The sequence below is a fragment of the Anneissia japonica genome, unplaced genomic scaffold (assembly GCF_011630105.1).
Source record: "Anneissia japonica isolate Jap-2015-1 unplaced genomic scaffold, ASM1163010v1 scaffold287849_len203907_cov147, whole genome shotgun sequence".
NCBI lineage: Eukaryota > Metazoa > Echinodermata > Crinoidea > Comatulida > Comatulidae > Anneissia > Anneissia japonica.
Genome location: NW_022709552.1, coordinates 1 through 15,307, shown reverse-complemented (window position 1 = coordinate 15,307; position 15,307 = coordinate 1).

Below are 15,307 nucleotides of genomic sequence, written 5' to 3'. Positions count from 1 at the left end.
AATGCATAGTCATTCGACCGTAACATACGATGTTAGTCCACTGATGAAGCCCTAATGACCGGCGAAATGTTTGGAATAAACCTGAAATTTACAACATTATAATGCTGTGTCCTCCACCGATCGATGGCCATGATTAAGAAATTTGTCAGTTCGTGTGAAAATAATTGCAGTTTATTTATACGGTATTTCAACGGATATTCGTAACCTTGTGTGAATCATCCTGAGCTCTGCCTACCAAAAACACGAAGTATTCACGCGATGGTATTAGTATTTGCATACACGCTTTGGTCACGCGAACGATTGTGCGAACACAATGGCTCTTGCTTCTGTGCTTTTGTGGCAGAGAAGAAAAGGGAATGTCCCCAATCGGCGCTAACACAGATTTCGGTTTCGAAAAATATTCCAGGAACGAGCAGAATTTAGCCAGTATTTCACATTGTTTCAGACATTGAAAACGGATATGTAGTATAGGCCTAGTAAATATAGGGGAAAAGTATTCCTATTCCTATATGGTGATCTGGGGTCCTGGACTAGGCCCGTACTTACAACAATAACATTAACCACAAGGCGTAGCATACATATGAGGCTTAAGCCTGAACCTTTTGTTTTACTATTACTATTAAAATGGTCTCAAATTGTCCCCAATAAAAAAATGGAGGGGTCCAGGGAATAGAGTGACAAATGACGGTAAATAGAATTAATGTGATTGGAGGGAGTTTTGATAAATGAGGAATCGAATAGGAAGGAGGTCCGAGACGAATATATCGGGGAATAGACTAGTTCAAATCATCTGAAACCTTTGAGGCTTTTTTTTTTTAAATTTTCCCAATAAAATTGTTTCTAGCATTACCATTTGTAGACCACGTCATCAATATATCAGTATGATTTTCATAATGTGTAATTAACATTACCGTACTCGCACGAATAAGCGCCCAGGCGTTTAAAATATTTTTTGCACTTTCAGTGGGGCGCTTATTCAAACGGGGCGCTTATGAAAACAGAGTGGAAATTGAGGGGGCGCTTATGGAAATAGATGAAAATCGAATTATTTTAATAATTAAAAATTCAAGAGGCACTTTTTGAATGAAAAAAAGATTATGTAAGGACATTACGAATGGTGGTTAGAAAAGATAATCGTCCAGAAAACATGGCTCATAACAAGAATGCGTGAATATTTACATAACAGCAAAATAGCAGATGCAATTAGTGGTGGGTAGTGGTTACCGTAGCTTGTTGGCCATTGGCCGATTGAGATTAGCAGAATGGCAGGATCATTGTATTTTTCTTGAAAACTCAGATGAGAATGTTCTTAAGGTCGAAAAAAGAAAAAGAGTAGGAAATATACTGTCTGTCCAAGGATCGGAGCTCTCATTTGTCCAAGAGAAATATCCTTATTTTGATTGACTGAAGAAGAATGTGTTTCCACTCTACAGCTCAAATCATGCCAACAACCACAGTCCCAGGATGGATTGGATTATTGACTTGCTAAAAAGAAAATCTTATGAGGTGGCGCTTATTCAAATTAGAAGGGGGCGCTTATTCAAACGGGCGCTTAAGGACATTTTCACGTTAGGAGGGGCGGTTATTCCAGAGGGGCACTTATTCACGCGAGTACGGTATTCTTGTTATCGATCACGACGTTTATTCAATTGTTGGTTTGCAATCGATATGACACTGTGTATCGTCCAAGTCGTAACTTTGATTAGCATTTTTATCGGAAGGCATTAGACAATAAAACAAATCACAACAAATTGTCTCCCATGATGTAAAACCGTAAATGTTTCGAGGGAGAGAACGAATTCATCACTATTTTACTATTTCAATTACTTACATCATCTAAAAAAAAAAAACAAAAAAAAACTTAACATAATCTTGCGGTAATAATAATTTAAAAAATTGTGAGTATCTGTTGTAGTATTCGACAAATATTTGGTCTTTATAAACATTGTCGTATTATTAGTAATTACACCTTTCCTCGTACTAATTTAGTTCATTAACCTTATTAGTTTTGCATTGTGTAAATATCCCGTTTTAGCCTTTAACTGAAATCATAATAATCTTGTAGATACTGAAATCAGACTAATTTTATATCTACATTTTTTAAAATTTCTAATATTACTTTATTTTATCTTTATTTTAACTTAATATTTTCGTTATTAATATAATTATTATATTTATTGTTATTTGGTAAGCAGTTTTAGGTATGCCACGCTGCCAGCCATCTAAAGTCTCAGAATCTCTTGTTCCAGATATTATGTTCTATTATATTAATGATTTATTTTTGTAGTTATTGACGACTATTTTTGATGTTATTGACAATTGTTGTTGTCATTATTAACGTCATCGACGGAATATCAGGCTATACTAAAACAAGAACAGTAAGCAAAATCGAATGCTTTGTTACTTTATTTGATTGTAAAAACAGGCCCGTACGCAGGATTTGTATTGGGTACCAGTATGGTTGCGAATTGTAGAGAGTGGACCAAAATGGCTGGGTGGGGGGGGGGGGGGGGGGGGCTGCCTAGGGGGAAATCCATAGCCCTGCTGGTGTTGAGTTTGGACATGTTTGTTAATTTCAATTGTTTTTTAATCGATTCTGAAAATGTAATTTGAATAAAATTAAAGAGTTTTCAGTGGCGGATCCAATAATATAAAATAAAGTGTTTGAGATGGGGCGGGGGCAGGGAGGGTGAATATTTTATACTCAGCCCCACCTGGTTTGGGTTGAGGTAAGACCATTTTTAATATGGCAACTCTAAATTGCCAGAAATTTCACTCTCAGACTTAAAATTTGAACATAAGTTTCTTTTTCTTCCCCGACATTTTTAATTTTCTTTTTAATTGTAGGGGTGGGGTTCGAGAGGGTTTACCCCAACATTTTTAAATTTCTTTTGAGTTGTATGGGGTGGGGTTCGAGAGCGCTCCTTTGAATCCACAATTTGAAATAGAGGGGGACAGGGAAGTTTCACAAATTGGGAGTCTATAATACATCAGCTCCAGCATGGTTGGGGAAGAGGCGAGAACATTTATGATTATGGAAAGCGATTTTATTTTCTGCAGGTAAATTAAGCCCATTGCAAGTTCTAAGCCAATCAGAACGTGTACCCAATAAGTCCGAGGTCACAACATCAGGGGTGGCGCCAGAATTTGTCCCACGGGGATCCGACGGTGGGGCCAATGCCCCCGACGAAGGTGAAGATTTCTCCGACAAAAGCAAAATGGGCGTGGTCGAGCGTCGATTAAAATGTTTCGAAAGTGGTCCAGGGGGAAGCCCAGAAAATGTTTACAATTTATGGGTTTTTAAAGCTTATTTAATCGATTTTAGATACTACTAATATGTATAAAATATATATGTATTTTTTTATCCTCGACGAATTGTAGTTTTCTTCAGGGGTGGCGCCAGGATTTGCCCGAAGGAGGAAGGGGGCGTTGTCCCCGACGGGGGGTCGATGCCCCCGACGAGGGGTTAGATTTCCCCGACAAAAGCAATGTGGGCGTGGTCGAGCTTCGATTAAAGGGTTAGAATGTGGTCCACGGGGCGAACTCCCCTAAAATTTTAACAATTTAGGGGTTTCAAAGGCTTATTTAATCGATTTTAGAGTCTACTAATATGTAGAAAATACATATATTTTTTTTACTCCCCGACGAATTGTGCTTTTTCTCCCAGACGGGGAGGAGGGGGTTTGTTTTCTCCCCGATGGGAGGAGGTGTGAGGTAGGGCCCCGACTGCACCACCCTTGCACAACGTCTAGAGGCATCATTTGAGTTGACAGGTGCGCGTAGTGTGGTGAGTGACTAAACTACGTTAGGGTTTCTGCATACTGTATACATTAACAATATAATGATTTTTTGTATATCTATTTAGTTGCATATTATTAAGAGTGTGCCTCTTACAGACTTATATTGTTGAAAAAAAAATTTTTAACGTTCATGTTTTTGCTAACACTGAGTCTGAAATTGCATAAAAATTAAGTACAAAATGAGAAAAAAATTGCGACTGAAGTAAAAATGTCAAATGAGGTTTTTCTTTAGAAAATAAAAAAAAAGAACAATCTTATCTGTACCTTATTTGCATTAGGCAGGTGTGACTATGAGATGCCACATTATCTTGGTCACGTAACAAAGCTATATTGCATAGTAGGGTTAGATAACATGAAATTAAGATTTACTATAACTCACTTTACTATAAAATATAGTAGCACCTCTTTTTATATCCTGGCGTTGTCTTTGAGTAACTTAATTATTTCATGGAAATATATATGTATTATATTAAGTTTTATGTCTATAAAATTTAGGCCTAAGTTAATTAAAAATATATTTACAATGTTATGGTGACTATTCCTGTGGAATTTTGCCTTCATAATATTATTTTTCTAAATTTGACATGTTTAGAATTTTTCCCCTACTCGGCTAATTATATTAAGGCATACTTACAACGTCGTGAATTAAGCCCTTCCACATTTTTGGAAATAATTATTCTTTAGAAAACTTGGCTTTGTAGATTATTCAGAAAAGTCAATGACATTTTATCTATGAACTTTGACCCTTAAAAATAAAAAAAAAATATATATTAAAACTTATTGACATTGTCATAAAAACAATTTATTTTTTTTTCTTTCTATGCTGTTTTTCATACGCAAGATGAAGAATTCCCAAGAAAAATAAATTGGGCAATATCGATAATTTTGAAAATGATTTTCCTTTCATGACCATTTACCTCATACATCCATTTATTATTAACCTTCAATTATTTACTATATTTAAAATGTCACATGGACTATCCCTGTGCATTTTGGGCTTGCTCAATTCATTTTTACAACCTTTAACCTCTATATTAAAAATCGTAACATATAAAAAATGCACAACCATCATTAACGTGAAATTTGTGAATGTACATAAGTTTTCGGGTTGGGGCCTTCTATATTGTTAGAATAGTGGTTAATGAATTTTGTTACAACAGTGGTTACATCGTTGTTACAATAGTGGTTAATGAATTATTACAACAGTGGTTGATTTTTGTTACAATAGTGGTTAATGTTACAACAGTTTGATTTCTGGTACAACAGTGGTTAATGTTACATCAGTGGTTGATTGTTACAATAGTGGGTGATACAGGGGTCAGCATTTTAGTTAACTGTTCATAGTCGAATGCTGACCTATTCTTCGTGTTTAAATTTTCATTGTATCTATGTCAGGCAGTCTGGCTAAAGATATTAGTAAATAAAAAAAGTATGTCTGTTTACATAAAACCAGCTCTTCATAATTCACTATATGGGGAAGCCATTTATCTAGGCAGAAATCGCAAGTTTGTGATATCTTTCTTTTGGTTGCGGTGTAACTTGAGGCGCTGCATAAAAAACCAGCGCCGATATTATGGCTGTATGTCCAGTGGCAGATTCAGGGGGGGGGGGGTGTGGGCTGCCGGCCCGGACCCCTTCTGCTTCCCTATTTTTTACAAAATTTAAAACAAATTGATTAAAAAAAAAAAAGAAAATCCATCTCAAATTTTGAGCCTAAGTGTGGCAATTCAGGCCATCTAGAGGTGTCATGATCAAACATTTTCTTACCTCAGCCCCAACCATGGTGGGGCTGAGGTAGCATAAACGCTCCATCTATGAAAGTCCCTTTCTAGGTTCCCTTTTTTTCGAATTCCGCCATTGGGTTCCCCTGTCTTAACTCGGCCAATCGACTAGCAAGAAACGCATCATACGCCTCTACGACGCGTGGTTGGTGATTGAAATATCACATTATTCAGTTTGCGTTGCCGCTGACAAGTAGTTACAGATACTTTACTTTAGCGAAGTAGGTTACCATTTAAACTGCCGCCGACAAGTATAGTTACAGATACTTTATACGTTTATTTGAGCATAAATACAACGCAGTAAGCCATCGAGTTTTAAAATTATAATCACAAGTATTTGTAAAACTTGTATATGACCTTGACCTCGTATTACAATACATGAGCGCAATGAAAAAAAAATCTCAAAAAATATATCCTACTGTACGTTTATTTGGGACTAAATACAACGCAGTAAGCCAACGAGTTTTAAAATTCTAATTCTAATTAAAACTTGTTTATGACCTCAGGCCCGTAGGCAGGGGGGTGCAGAGGGTGCGGACGCACCCCCCAAATTCCAAAAGGTCCACCTATGAAAACCTATGATTTCACAAAATCGTTCCTTATTATCACAAAATGCTATAGCATGCATTGCATTATATATTTGCCATCCAGCTTATTTAACCCGTTGATTTGTAATAATGTGGTACGAAATTTGTTAGAAATTGATTGTCTCCGGTGATTGCAGATTGATCTATATAATATGAAGAATGTTATCTATAGGCCTGCAGATTTACAGGACATAATAACGTTACTTTTTCAGGTCTCAAAAACACCAAAATTAATGAAAATTTAAATGAAATATTCATGAATTATGTGTTATGTAAGACCCTGTTATGTAAGACCCTCAAAATGTTACTTTGTCGATTTTGTCACGAACCCCTCCAGGCCTCTGCCCCCAGATCGCCAAATTTCAAAAAGTCCACTTTTTAAAACCTATTATTTCACTAAAATCGTCCCTAATTATTGCGAAATGCTATGCATTACATTTGTTTTGCCCGCTCTTCTACCCGTTGATTTTTAATAATGTGCTACGAAATCTGTTGGAAATTATCAGCTCCAGTGATTGTAGACCTACAAATGTAAAGGAATTATAATTTCATCGGGTGGATTCAATGGGGAGACCCCCCTAAAATTATAAAAGAAATGGAGAAAAAAGAAAAATCATCAAAGTTTGTCTGAGAGTGCCATTTCCGGCCACTTTGAGGTGCCATAATTATAAATGTTCTTACCTCAGCCCCAACCATGGTGGGGCTGAGGTAGTATTGACCATCTGTCTGTGCAACTTTCTCCCTTTACCCCACCCTCTATTTCTCATGATTTACTGTAGGTCCCTAGACAACACTCAAATGAATGAAAATTTAAATAGGATATTACAAATTATGGATTTTAGAAATCCATTAAAATAGGCCCTCAAAAATGCTAATTTTTCAAAGCTTCCAGAAGATTCGCCCCACCCTCGCGGGAATCCCTAGGCAGTCGCCCATCGTAAAGTCCACGCAAAACGCATCTCCCCATCGAAAATCCTGCCTACGGGCCTAGACCTTGAACTTGTAGTATCATGTACGGCAACAAGAAAAAAAAATTTCACAATTGTTAATTTGGCATTAGGTACGACGTAACGCAGTAAGTCACCGAGTTGGAAAAATATAATACAGATTATTAGTAAACCTTGTATATGACCTTGTAGTATAGTCATTGATAATACGCAACATGCTACAATATGTTTTTGTATTCATTAAAAGTTATAACAGAGTTGAATGAAACAAGTTATTACGAAGTGCGACAGCTTTGCGTATTACAACGTGAAAAAGTTAAGGTTAGGTAGCCTATTACACAACATAATATGTATAAACAAGAAACACACACACACACACACACACACACACACACACACAAGACGAGCGATCATTTTTTTTTTCACGCTAACCGCCTGGGGTGGCTAGCCACGCTATTCACCAGGAGTACAGGAGTTTTGTGAGAGAGAAAGTTTGCGAATGGGGACTTCACCATTTGGCATATACCCCATGATTAAAAATGAAGTCACGAGACCAAGAAACCAGATGAAAAACTCCACCTTGAAGAATATTGTTGGTAGACCCCGATTAATCAATAAAATAAAATAATTAAACCACAGTTCAGAGTCGGTTGCCTTTTACATGCTGCTTGTCTGCCTTTTTGCCTTCGCAAAGTGCAGTGATATCTTCCATATTGAGAGCATTTTGTTGTAAGTTAAACAGTTCAACCGAACGACATTCCATTTATTCACCAATAAAAAAATATTTTCCTCTCTTAAGAAAAAAGAAATTATAAACGTCGTTGTAGAATTTAGAAACAACAGTAAACGGAGACCCTCCCTTCACATTCCTAGATGGAATTTACTACTTTCCTGTAAATACTTCATACTGGGTCGAGTTCAAACTCATTAGTACCATGCATCCATGATTCGAATCTCTATAATGTCAAAATGTTTCTGAAGTAAAAAATTGATGCGCATGTTACTTGTTAGTGTTGCATTCTATAAAAATAATCAGTCTGATACTCTGATTTTTTTTTTGTTATTGATGCCACTTCTTAAAGGGGGAATCTACAATGAAAATTTAAATGAACTTATTAGGCGTTTGCTTTGTCAAGCTAAGGAGTGATTCGTAAAACCACAAACCAATACAGCATACTGTATTAGGCCTATGTAGTGACGACTGGCTGATTTGAAGTTATTTGATAGTTTTTTTTTAATTATTTAAATACAATATGTCGCGTTAATTCATTGTTTTAAAATGCCAAAATTGAATAAGATTTTAATAAACATTCTCGATGACTTTCAAATATTAAAAAAAAAAAAAATAAAACAATATATGATGTAGGTCAAGAAAAACTAAAATAAGATGAGGGTGTCGACGTAAAGATAGTCTTTTTTTTGTTTTTGTTATTTTGCCTGTGCAATTTTTTTCTCAACAATGCTCCTTAACACAAAGTGAGTAGATAAATTAAACAAGGAAAAAAGAAATGGCAAACAAGAGAAACTGCAAATTAACTGATACTGAGGCTACGTTCAAATTGTATAATGACAAATGAGAACAAGTATCACATAATCGAAACAAAAATTGCGGATCGAGAACGTTGCTTAAATAATATTAATAAGACTAAGGCAATGTGGTTGGGATCTTTGAGAAATAATGTTGATGAACCTTTTAATTTAGATTGGGTAAAAGAATTGAATTCACTTGGAATTTACATTGGTCATGACAAAGCAAATTGTGCAGTACGCAATTGGGCGCAAAGGATGGTTAATTTAGAAAAAGTGTTAAAGCAATGGAAAAAAAGAAACCTTACAGTATTTGGAAAAGTAACAATCATAAAAACGTTAGGACTTTTAAAAATAATCTATAATGCAAGTGTGATTGAAACTCCTGATTTATATTGTTAAACAGATTTATAAACTAATAGCAGATTTTATTTGGAACGGTAAAAAAGCAAAGATCAAAAGAATATCTTTGATTGGTGACTATTCACAAGGAGGTATTAAACTAGCAGACTTCATATCACAAGTAAAAGCCTTAAAATATGCATGGTACAAACTACTTTTTCATTCCAAAGAAGGTATTTGGAAAGTTATTATAAGATGGTATCTTTCAAAGATTGGTCCTGATAACTTACTCTGTAGAATAACAAGTGTTGATATGTTAGATAAAAATACAAAGATAAATATACCATAATTTTACAAAGACGTTTTACTCTCATTGTCAGAATTTAATGTTATAAATCAAAGTAATCCCATTAACTATTAAGATATTATCAAACAAAATATATGGTGTAATTGTCTGATTAAGTGTAGAATAAAATCCATCTGGTATAAACAATGGATCGACTCTGGATTCATGAACATTAACGATACTTTTATGGTTAATACATGGAAAAATTACTCGGAAATTGTTGGTAAACTTAAGGGTAATGCCAATTGGATGATTGAATATTTGAACATCTTAAATGCTATTCCACACATTGGAAAATTTGTATTAATTCATATAAAGGAAATTCACTTGCCCTCGATACATTACAGCAAAATAATGTGCTTAAGACTGTCAAAACAAAAGAATTGTTTATAATCACTTTGTATCAAATGTTTATGTTATTCCATCCTCTCAGAGCAGATGGGAAGATGATTTCAATGTTGATAACTGGTCAATTGCATGGAAAAACAAAATTCATTTAATTGATGAATTCAAAATTACTCAATTTAATCTCAAACTTTTACATAGAATTATCCCAGCAAACCAGAGGCTATTTAAATGGAAAATAAAAGCAACTGATATTTGTACAGTTTGCAAAATTCCTGAAGATGATGAACATCTTTTTTTTTCCTGTATTAAAGTTAATACTTTTTGGAATAAAATCAATAATATTATGTCAAATTTTGTAACATTGAAGTCAACTTTAAACTTATTATCTTGGGATGTCAAAAAAGGCTTGCTAATTGGTTGTAATATATGGGGGCATTTAGCATTTACAAGAGAAAAATTCTATTAGAAAATGACCAGTGGGGTAGTAGATCTCTATATGCTCTATTTATCGCCGAGATAAAATGGAGGATCAACTGCAATAATAAGATATTTCTATCTGTTACATCCAGGGATCTAAAGTGTTTGTACGACTTGTTAGATACGCATAGATAACATTCATATACTGTATTTGGCTGTTAGAATTTTGGTGCCATGATTTTCTGTATCACTGATGTAAAAAACCAATAAATTAACAATACAAATAAACAATATAATAGAAAATAAATTAAAAAAAAAATACTTAAAAAGGTGAAAATATTAACGTTGAAAAAAAAAAATAATAATACACTTATTGATGATGTTCGGTCATTTTATTGAATTTGATTTGAATCTTCTGTTGTTTTGATAGAATGGTTTTTTTTTGTGTTTTTTTTTTTGGTTTTTTTTTGTGATAAATAAAAGTGGTGGTTTTACTACAAGAGATAAAAATAATAAAAAAATAATTATGTTTCAGAAAAAAAGTATATTACAGTATACCTATTGAGATTGAATGACAAATGACCTGTAGAATATTTAAAAAGATTATTTAATATTCTTTATTTATGATATCCTGTATGTAATGTGATGACTATAAAATGAAATTTGAATATGAAATTTTGATTTTGAATAAAGGTGTGGTATAAACACAAAAGAGAGAGAAAAAAAATTCTGTGGCTCTGCTTACGCCTGATGCGTAGGCAAAATTACAGGCTACGCTTAAGGAGTGCGGTATCGCTCATTATTCGGATCTTGAACTGCAGTTTAATTAGAAATTTACTGCAGCGAGTTCTCTAATTGAACTGCAGTTCAAGATCCGAATAATGAGCGATACCGCACTCCATAAGCGTAGTCTGTAATTTTGCCTACGCATCAGGCGTAAGCAGAGCCACAGGGTTTTATAAAATTATGTTCCGGTAATCTAGAGAAAATGGCTGATTTTGCCTTAGATTGGTTCATTAATACAAAACAGAATTTAAAACATGGGGAAAAAATAAAGAAAAAATGGGAAGAAACAAAACCTATCTCAAAATGATTCTGCGTTTCATTAATAAATAATTTCATCTGAATCACTAGTTTACTTGGATCATCAAAAAGTTACGATATGTCAGGTATCGACAATATATTGTTTGGTCTTTATTCTGGCTTGGTTTGGTGGTTCGGTGTAAGCATCGTTATATTATTTCAGTGATTACAGTTTGCTAAGTTTGCTTATTAACTTTATTAGTTTTCATTGCGTAAAATATCACATGTTAACTTGTATTAGAAACGCAATAGTCTTACAGATACTTAATTCAGACCTAATTTATGTCTACTTTTTAAATTTAAGATAAATTTGTTTTAATATATTTTGACTGATTACTTCATTAATATATAATATTAGCCATGTCTGGGTTTCTAGGGTCTCTTGATACATAAGGCGCTGTGGCTCTCATGGCAGTCTTTGGAGTCTGTGTTCAAATGCATACAAGTATGTGTTTTTTGTTTGTTTGTTTGTTTTTTTTTTAAGCGTGTACACAAACAACCATGAGTAGAAAAATATTGTTATTTCGCAGGCGAGACACAGTTTGTGTCAAACTTGCGCCAGACAAGTTTATCATGCATACCAGTACCATATTTCTGCTTTCACGTTTCTGCTTGCGTGAAAAATGAGTAGACGCTCCATCGAGTACAGAACACATTATTATTCATAAATTGGAATTTTAAGTGAAAAAAGGGGCATTTTATGAGTTATTTTGTTAAAGACAACACTTCATGAAGTAGCGGGCGTCGTCAACAATGCTGTTTTGTCGAAAAAAGATTCCATAATAACTAAAACAAAAAACATCAATCAGCAAAGTAAAGCATGCCGACATTTATTGTTTACGAGGCGAATTTGTAGCCTGGTACGGATAATGTTTGCCTACCATTTTCAGGAAGGCAAGCATGTTATGTTGTGAAGGGGAATGACATAAGAGTGATATTATACTGTATTTAAAATTAGTAATCTTTGGCCTATGTATTATTAAACTAAAATAAACATGACTTAACAAGTTCTGTTTTTTGTAATGTAATATGGCGAAGACAAAACAAACTAGTAACTCCTTTCGGAAATAATGGGCAAAATATGTATTAAAGTTAACATTTTCTAATAAACTTTACATACCTAATACATCATCATGCTTAATTGTTCTTTTTTTCCCATTTCCGACGATTTGATGCTGATTTCTTAATACTAATCTTTAAACAAATGTAGACTTAAACTCCTCTAACTTCATAATGAAATTTTATACATTTTTAGAGTTTTAATTTTACTGTTCAACACTGTATTAATAACTAATATTTTTTTGTGAGGAGTGACTGGTTTGACTTATCTTGCCATATTTCTCTGTTGTTTACGTCATCAAAGGATTGTCAGGATATGTATTTAAAATGACAAGAATAGTAAACAAAATTGAATGCTTTGCGACTTTTCTTGGTATCAAAACCTTTCAATCACAGATACTATATTTCATAACTTGTGGATTGTCACTTACAACGTTTGAAGACTTGCCAAATCCTTGAAGACGCCTGACTGTATTGTAGCTATTTCGTTATTTCGCAAATCCCTTTTAAAAAAGAAAAAAACAAACTAGTGGATTAATACACATATACAATAGATTATCCTTAAAATTTTATATAAGATACACACAAAATTAAAATATATGTTGAAGAAAATTAAGAATGAACATTAAAAGGTATCAATAATAGAAGAGAGTAAGAATTAATAATAAAATGGGATGTTAAAATTAATTGTTTAATTAAAGAAATCCTTTGGATTAAGAATTTAAAGAATGTAGGAAAAATGGCCCCAGCTATTACTTTTTGTGTTACACTTTGCTATCCTGGTCAATCAGGAAGCGTAAAGTTGACATTGTGAGCGTGAGTTGACATTCACAAAAGTGTGAAGTAAGAATCCGGAAGTGTAAGTTGACATTATGTCACATTCGTGATATGACGTGATTGTACTACTACCCGTAAACTCGGTCGTGTGTGGTACGATGCATTGCTAGCCAATTCGTCATTATATATCAGGCGCACAGTTCCGAAAGTTGGAAGTTAAAATTAAATAGAGTAGAAGTGGCAATGGATCAACTCAACAGTTGAACTCAGCTCAGGTCGAGACTGTTTTGCTTGCAATGGTTGTTCCCGTTTGTTTTTTTTACCCTAACTCGGTGGTTTTGGAGTTGATGCTAGCTTATTAACAATATCAATCATCAGTCAGTCTGCACAAATTGAAAAGCCTGAATAATAATAATAAAAAGCACAGTTTCTGTTCAATTTGGCAGTAGACACACGCTCCCGATGGAAGCCTATTTTTTTTTTCAATCTTCAAAACATTTACATGATATATTTATTTATTTATTTATTTCTATTTATTTCGGTATACAATTTACAGCGAATTACTGAATTTGATTACATTACAATATAAAAACATACAAATACATTTGGAAAAAAAAGCATTGATATGGATTACTACGGTATACTGTACACATTAAAATTAAAAAACCACCTGGAAGCATGTGAAATGATAATACAGTAGGCCTATTTCCTGTAAACAATCATTGGCTTTTGTACTTAAACTTAAAATTGCACATTGTTTTATATAAACCTTAACCCATCAATTTAAAAAGGGAAACAATTTTAATTATATGGAACCCGATGACATTGATATTGTCATAGTAATTGTTACCGTATTTGCTGAAGTATCGCTATTGTTACTATGACATTGTTAATGACATTGATTTACCATATAATTAAAAAAGTATTAATAAATTGAGTAAATATAGTTTGTATAGGAGCGATAGTTTGTATTGGAGCGAGCCAAATGGCCGAGCGGTTAAAGCAGGGGCACCGTGATCATAGCCAACAACATCGGCAGGGGTTCGCGGCCGGCTCGCTCCTATAGTTCTGGTGGAGGAACAAGTCTTCTCGGATAAGGACTATAAACCGTAGGCCCAGTGTACACAAATGCTCATGTGCACTTTAAAGAACCCAGTACATCTTTCGAGATGAGTAGGGGGTTACCCCGGTGTACTGGTTCATGGCCCCTGTCGTGGACAGATGAAAGTGCGCCGGTTTACTGGCTGCTGAAGACATGAAGTGACCCTTAGGGGAGGAGAAAGTTATTGTAAAGTGCAACATCTAGTCCCGAGCGCATAGAGACCATGTATTATGCGCTATATAAGTCTCCAACCATATAAGTCTCCAACCATATAATACCAGTGCATGAATATGAACGAAAACTGGTACCGGTACTCAAAGGCTATCAAAAATATTTCATTCAAATAAAGAAAAAAGAAACAACACACACACACAAAACAATACGTGTTTACGTTTTCTTTGCAAATAATTTGTTATAATTTCCTAATCGATGATCAAATGTAATCAATTGAATGTATTTTATTGCTTCAAAATTCATCATACTCATGACTTTACAGAACAAATGTATCGTGGCTATTGTAGAAACAGGAGTAGCATAAGTTTGGTGTAAGTAGTAGTTTAAATTAAGTTTGTATTTTGTTTATTGTATGGTGTTTTGAGTAAGGGGTTTGCTTCCTTGGCAGTCTATTGGTAATACACCCGATGCATTAGGCAGTGACAGAGGCTACTGCTGTATCGAATATGCCGGCGAGATGTCTGTGTACCTTCACTTGTGAAAGTAGACCTATTCCTGACTCAGTCGATGAATTTCCCCTAAACTTAACACTTATGGTGTTTTTGTGTAAGGGGTACGTCTTCGAACTCGAAATAGAGCTGCTTCCTTAGAAGTCTAGTGGTAATTAGAATAATAATAATAATAATAATAATAATAATAATAATAATAATAAATATTAATATTAATAATAACAATAATAATATTAATAATAACTTTTTTTCATTATGTTATATTTTAATTAATGTATTTGAAATTGTTAAATAAATTGTTAATTGATTATTGATAATATGATGCTTTAATATCGAATTTGAAATAACCTTGATACAAAGCTTTGTCTACACTAGCAACTTTTATGTGACAAACAATTTTGATGTGCCCATACTTGGGAACAATTACGTCATATCACATGCTATCAACTCTTATTTTCCATCACATTTTATGTGACGCTTCTTTGATGAAATTTGATAGTGTAGACAA